The sequence below is a fragment of the Amblyomma maculatum genome, chromosome 1, assembly GCF_055883805.1.
Source record: "Amblyomma maculatum isolate TAMU_Amacu chromosome 1, ASM5588380v1, whole genome shotgun sequence".
Lineage (NCBI taxonomy): Eukaryota > Metazoa > Arthropoda > Arachnida > Ixodida > Ixodidae > Amblyomma > Amblyomma maculatum.
Window position 1 is genome coordinate 442,975,057 of NC_139344.1, and position 7,405 is coordinate 442,982,461.

Below are 7,405 nucleotides of genomic sequence, written 5' to 3' on the forward strand. Positions count from 1 at the left end.
ATGTATTATTTAACAATACTTGTTTCGAGGAACTATCGATTTCTCAATATAGGAGACAGTCGTCTTCATTTCTTTGGGAACACCTATTACGACATCACTGATATAGATGAGGAATTTAAAAGGTCTAACAACCGAGTACTGGAGAGCTCCAGAGTCGACGCAAACGTTTTCTGGGTCTTAACTTTTAAAAGTAACAAATTCCTTATGCGTGGTGACGTAATCTGGCATCCAGTTAATACGGTCAAAATTTTTGAGTATGTTCTTTATTTACGCAGTAGTCTTTAATAAGAGACTTTGTCGAAAGCTTTGGAAAAATTTGTAAAAATGACGCCTGCTTGTTTACTGTCGTTTACAGTATTCGCAAAGTCGTGTTTTGTTTAAACCAATTGAGTTATTGTTCAGTGGCCATTTCGAAAGCCAAGCTGGCGCGTTGTTAGTAAATGATGATCGTCAAGGAATGCCAAAATACGTTTCTGAATTCTGTGGTGAACAAATTCACAAGAAGTTGACGGTAATGAAATTTGGTGATATATTTCAGCTGCTTATTCTCTGCTTTACATTGGAGGTTGAATCTGGTGGTCTTCTGACCGCTCGGCACATGGCCTAGGCGCCAGGATCGTGCGTAAAAAAAAAAAAAAAAAAAGCATGTTAATATGTAACACCCATTCGGCACAGCGCTTAAGACCTACATTAGGGATATCATCTAGGCCGGAATTTTTTCGAATGTCGAGCTTGAGAAGCATATTGAAAATGCCCTGTTCGGTTATCTGAGCAGCAGGTATGGGAGGCATATATGTGTCGTCGAAGTAAGCAAACTTTCATTATACTGGGGAAATAAATTAGATGAGTGCTTTAAAGAGGTTTTCCACTTCTTTGTTTTAAAGCACTGACGTACCATTCACATTAGATATTGCACATTGCTTTGATATGAGTCCAATGCTTCTCCAAATTCATTTTTTGCCGATGCGATGTAACTGGGCAACAGGTCCCCATAATAGCGAACCTTTTCTCTACCTAGGTTTTAAGCTTTAAAGTTTTATGCTTCAATTGTTATGTAAGGCAAATTATTAATTCTTTTCTTTAATCGTTTCAGCCGTCATTTTAACCTGAGCATTTCACGAAATGTACTTTCCCAGCTGACTCTCAGTTCAGTTCAGTTCAGGCGTTCAGTCGTGTCCGACTCTTCGTGACCCTATGGACCATGTCACGCCACGCTTTCCGGTCTCTCACTATCTTCTTAACATCACATAGCTTCATCTGCAATGCCTCGAGAATGCCATCTAACCATCGCGTTCGCTGCCTACCCCTTCTCCGGCGACCCTCAACCTTTCCCAACATCAAATCTTTCTCCAGAGACTCCTCTCTTCTCATCAGATGACCAAAGTAGCTGAGCTTTAAGTTTAGAATTTGACCCTCCAATGAGCAGTCAGGGTTTATGGTCGACAGTATCGACTGATTTGATCTTCTGGCAGTCCAAGGAACTCTTAAGAGTCTTCGCCAGCACCACAATTCAAACGCGTCAATCCTTCGGCGGTCAGCCTTTTTCACAGTCCAACTCTCGCATCCATACATCACAACTGGAAAGACCATAGCACGGGTTATACGGATCTTGGTTGGCAGACTAATGTCTCTGCTCTTTACTAGGCGGTCAAGGCTAACCATTGCTCTCTTTCCCAGAAGCAGGCGTCTCCTAATTTCATGGCTGCAGTCTCCTTCCGAGGTAATCTTGGCGGCCAAGAACAGAAAATCTGTCACAGCTTCCACTTCTTGTCCATTGATGCTCCAGGACTTGATAGGGCAAGACGCCATGATCTTTGTCTTTTTAATGTTCAGTTTAAGCCCAAACTTCTCACTCTCTTCTCACTCTACGTCTTCTTGATTCGCGGCCCAAAACAGCGAATAAAGTCATTTACAATATTATTAAAACACAGGCAAGCTCATTTACATCGCGTTTGCTGTTTCCAAACTCATACAATGAAACCCAAGCTTGTCGATAATTTAAATATCATCTACACGAGCAACGTCGGGGAAGATAAACGCTCTATTCATTTTTGTAGGGATTATTGCACCTCTACATGATGGCCCGAATTTCGTGGAAGCATCTCGCAGTCTGCCTTAGTACTGATTGTTCCGCTGCCAATACAAAGTCGAAAACTAATTTAGAAGATCCTTGAATTTTGAAGCGAAACATATACACTGCGCTAGGTTCTGAAGCCGTCGGCGTAGCACTGTGCCACGTGACCATTGCTTAGCAACTGCCCCGTGATATGGACCGAGAGCTGGGCTAGTACTTGGAGGAGGAAAGAAGAATAAGGAAAAAGAGAAGAAGGAAAGGAAGCAGAAAAAGGAGGAGAGATAAAAAACGAAGAAGCAAAAGTAGAAATAAAAGGAATATAAGAAAAAGAAGCAGGAAAACAAGAAGACAAGAAAGGAAAATAAAAAGAAGAAGAAGAAGGAAAAGAAGGAGAAGGAGAGTAAGTAGAACGAAGAAGACCGATAACTCGGTAGTTGGTAGAGGCTAACGACAACAGCAAGTTGCTAGGACAGAAGGTTCGTTCGAACGATGTGACAGTGGCACATTAAATCCAGGTGTCCGCAGAAAAATTCGGTGTAACACTCACAGCTTTCACTCTATTGCTAGGTTCAACCCATGCTTAAACCCCCGCAATTTTTTTATTGTAGTGTTTAACTATTTGCAGCAAATCATATAAAATGCAGTGTTCTGCAAAAGCAAAAAGCAAAATTTTATGAATACAAACAAAAGCATGCATTATTTTAGTGAGGCCATTTTCAGTGTCCTAACTTTATTATACTTTCTGCAATCAATAACCAAAGTTGTCAAAAGCAACAGAGAACATAAGCGCGGCACTCCACTCCGTTATTATTCATTTCCTATGTCCCGGAAAAAAAATTGGCAGCAACACCAATTGCAGATATCTTCTTTCCAGTCATCGTGCAACAATATATCAAATATTAAAATCAATTTACCAGGTCAGCCGAGCATCCTTTGTTGATGGAATCGCCCTATAGCATCCTACCGTCAAATTGTGCTGTATTGCACGACGCGCAGGTGTACATGGTAATAAAAAGAAATGCGAGCAAAGGAGCACTTAAGGGTTGCGCTGTTTAAATTTCTTGCCTTATGTTTACGTTTGGGTTGCAGCAAAAGCCTTCTAGAATTGTCATTAATGCAATAAATCAGGGCATTAGCGTGTTTTTGTTGTCAACCGGAAAAAAGAACGACGAGAAGAAATTCAAACCGCGGAGTGCGTGAACGTAACTGTGTTCGTTTTTTTTTTTTTTTTTCCTTTAGCTTGACTGCACCTGAAACTTTGCACATGTTGGCAGCTGTGAAGGCTCACATAGTCATCTTGCACTCCTTTGGTTCCTTTTTACGCGCCGCTCACAGGAGTGCTTTCAAGAAATATTGTATTACTCGTGTCATTAGTTAAATGTTCGGAACAGCCAGCACAGGACGGAGCGAGGACACAAACGCAGGCGCTGAATATTAACTTGAGTTTATTTCAAAAATACACATATACTGGATGTTCCTGCTAACTTGAACCAAAGGCTAGAAAATAAAATATTTGATGTAGGCCACAACTGCTAGACTCCTTGCGCACCACAGGCAACGTTTTGTTTTGCAATACTTAATTAGCTAATTATGTTAATTTTTCTAATTTACCAAGTATTGGCCTGACACCATAAATTTGAATTGGAAAGTTGTAGAGCACCTTCGGAAACACCCATTCCATTAATTGCGATAAAGAAAGTCTCACGTCTATCTTTTTTTTCCACGCTCAAAAGAAAGCCCACAAAATACAAATAAAACACGTGACTAGCGCATTTCACCGCACAATTGTGGTGTTCTCAGACGCGGTATGAAGGAACGAAATCAGCGGCGGCCGTGACTCGACGGTCCCATTGCAGCGGCAGGCTGACATGCTGGCGATAGTCGGAGCGAGCTCACCGCGCTCACTGCTCCTTGCACCGTTACATGCTCCGGCTCCCGGTTGAGGCTAGCAGCACGTGGAACCACACTCTACATTTCGCTGCGCTGCTGTAAAATTTCCAAACACGACGTTCCGATTTCTCAGCGGAAGAGTCTGGCAACTTCTTTCCTCACTATAATTTTGTTGCAGCAAGTTACACATAATTTTGGCTCAAAGTATTTTTGAATGCAACCCCATAACACAACACAAACCCATGGAAGGCGGCAGAGTATTTCGGTGGAGTCAACTGCGTAGCGTCAGCTTTGCCGTATGCTAATACTTGATGCCGCCCCCCGGCTGTGTTTGCCATTGGGTTTACGGTGATTCAAAGTCGAACGCATCTCACAATGCACTCTGAACGGAAGCACTCCCACAGGGAATATGGTATGATTTTAGTGCTTCTTTTAAAATATGAAAACAAAGGCTCCCGGCAATATACGACAACCGGTAAGCCGTATTTGAGCCAATATTTTTTACATTTGTTTCATGCCTGTTTTTTCACCAGCATAAATTCAGTCGTCTGCACTTCTGAACATGCTTCGTTGAACAGATTTTCGAGCTCTTCAGAGCACTATTTTTCTCATAAGGAATAGCTATTAAAGCCGCATACGTATATACCTTCCTTTGTTAATTCGTGCTACAGGCCACGGCATCCCTTAGAACCACATTCTACCCTCTCAATAACTGATTCTCCTCACCAGCTTGCGTAGCGCTCTGCGCCACCATCCCTATCCCTCTTCAGCACTCCGTTCTGGTTTGGTTTGCTTAGCTCTTGTTTGGCGTTGAGTGTGAAAGAAACAAAGTGAGATGTGAAATCAACAACCGAAAGCCCAAAGTTGCTCATGTAAACGTTCTAAAGACAACAGGAACGCTGGCACCGCTCTCTGCCCCCCCTCCCCCCCCCCCAACCCCCTGATAGGCCCATTTCCTCTTCCTCCGTTGTGTTGACGGAGTGGCTTGAGGTGACACAGAGAGCGGCGCCCATCCACTCGTCTGCAACGCACTTTGACTGGGTACACATAAGGGCCGAGACTGCAGCGCCCCGTGTCGGAGACGAGCACCTGCGGCTGACTTGCCCCTTCAAAGTTCTCTCGCTCCAGCTGATGTTGTGAAACCATTATTTTTTCTCGATGTGTTTCCTTTCTTAACCAGCGGACATAAATGCGCCTTATATCACGCCTGATAACCACAGTAGTGGGCCTCCGCAGTATGTTCCCTTTTTTCCAATCCCTTTCGAACACAATTGCCACAGCCATCGACTTTTCAAACCAAGCTTTCATTGATACTCCTCAGAGCGAAAGAGAGAGGGAACATTATTTTATCCAGAGCACCACTCTTCACCAATCCAAATTGTGCGCCTGGGACATGCATCGAGTTCACATCTGCCACTCGAAAATCCCCCACAGCCCGTCGACATAGCTGCACTAGCGCAGTACAGTTTTCCTCTACCGTACGCTAATATCTCACACAGCAAGGCTGTGGATGTTTTGTCGACTCGGAGTTTTGACGCAGAGCGGATATTACAGCAGAGAGCTTTCGATCATACTTTATTTGGCATATTACTATTACTGGTATGAAACGCCGCCGTTATTAAAGTTCCGCAGACAGGTCAACCCTGCTGTTCATTGCCTAAAGCCTGCTCCAGAGACTTCACGTGAATGTTCTGCTTTTAATTTTTTTACCGAGTAGCCCCTTGGTGATCCGTCCTGAGAGAAACTTTCATAGGCTTCTCCCCGCGGCTCACCTAGGGTTTGCAATGGAACACCGTTTTAGAAATATTTGTCTTCGTGCGAAATGGGGCCGCCGACTAGCGGTGCACAGTTAGCGCCGGCTGATTCCAAGTCTAGAGTTTGTTTGTGCGGCATGCTAAGAGGGCCTGCTTCGGACGTTTAGTCTGTGAGCAACACTAATATGGTGCGAAGTCTAGATTGCACTTGCACACCCGACAAGAAGGTTTTCGGGTGAAGGATTTAATCTCGACTGCGTGTTCTCGCTTAAATGTCTGGCAAACTTTGTAGATGTGGTCAATCAATGTCTACCCGATACTCTCTTACTCTAATCTGTTTATGTTAGAGGCGTCAGCAGAAATGTTTTGATTTGTTTTTACATGACTACGGTCAGAATTACAGGGCACAAAAAAGTTCCGTCTGGAATGTTACGCTTGATGCTAGTAAGTTACTGATGAACATTGTGCGGAAGACGTCATTGCGCCCGCATCAGTAGTCTCCTGCTGTTTTTCTCCATGCAAATGTCATTTACAAGGTGCCATTAATTGGATAATATTATCCAGACTAACACACTGGAAACCAAAGCTGTGACCATGGGGATGAGTACATGCGGACAAAAAAGACGCACCGAAAACGAATATACGTCCCCTCCCAGGCAGTAATTAAACTTATTTACTGTAGAGGAGCTTGCATTAAATTTCCACACTAAAGACATTCAAGGATATTACTGCATAGGAATTCATTATTGACATAAACAGCGCGAACACGAAAACAAGGAAGTGTGTCAGCAAGCCGTCTCTTGCTCTTTCAAGCAAAGAGGTGTCTTTTTTAAGTGATTTTTTAAAGTAATTTTTATGCAGCAGGTGAACCCAGGGGTTTTTCACGTGACTGTTTCGTTTTCTTCATGTTTGTTTTTCTGGGCCTTGGAGTAAACGGCTTAGGCTTAGTTGTGAGTCAGCGCATGTACTGTGGCTTTCTTGTTTCTTGTCCCTTGTTTTCGTGTTCGCGCTGTTTATATCAATAATGAATAAGTACCAACTCGCCCAACAAAGTATCTTGGTACTGCATAGGAACTTGCGTCTCGTCGACGAACATTTCAGTGGGCCATCATCCCCGCTTCATAAAAACTAATTCAAAGCACTGACGAGCATAGTGTAGAAAGCGCAAAATTAAACCCGACGAACGCTTCAGAAAGAATAAAGTATATCGCGCTCTTATCAAAATCAGCGATATTTTCCTCAAATGTGGTTACGTGTAGTACGACAAAGGTAGTAACCGCATTTTTATTGTGAAAGCAATACTGCTAGCACTTTTCTGCTGTCGGTGGAGGTCGTTCCTTCGCTCCGGCGCAGCTGCGGCGCACTACCACGTGACAGCGTGACGTCACGACCAGAGGAGAGCAAGGGCCCTAACTCGTCTCTTCGGCCGTAGTCGTTCCTTCGCTCGGTGCCGCGGCTACCACCGCCGCGTGAGGGCGCTCCATTCTTCCAATTCCAGGGAGGTATTGCTTTCGCAATCACTCAAGCTTAACCAGAGCTAAGCCACAGCTAATTTTTCTGCAAGCGATCGCATCAATTATTTCTATGCAGTTCTCAATATCATATAATTTATAAATCCTCGTTCTTTTGATCTGAGCCTAGTGTGTGATATATTAGGAGAAATCTGTTATTTTACACCATATTCTCA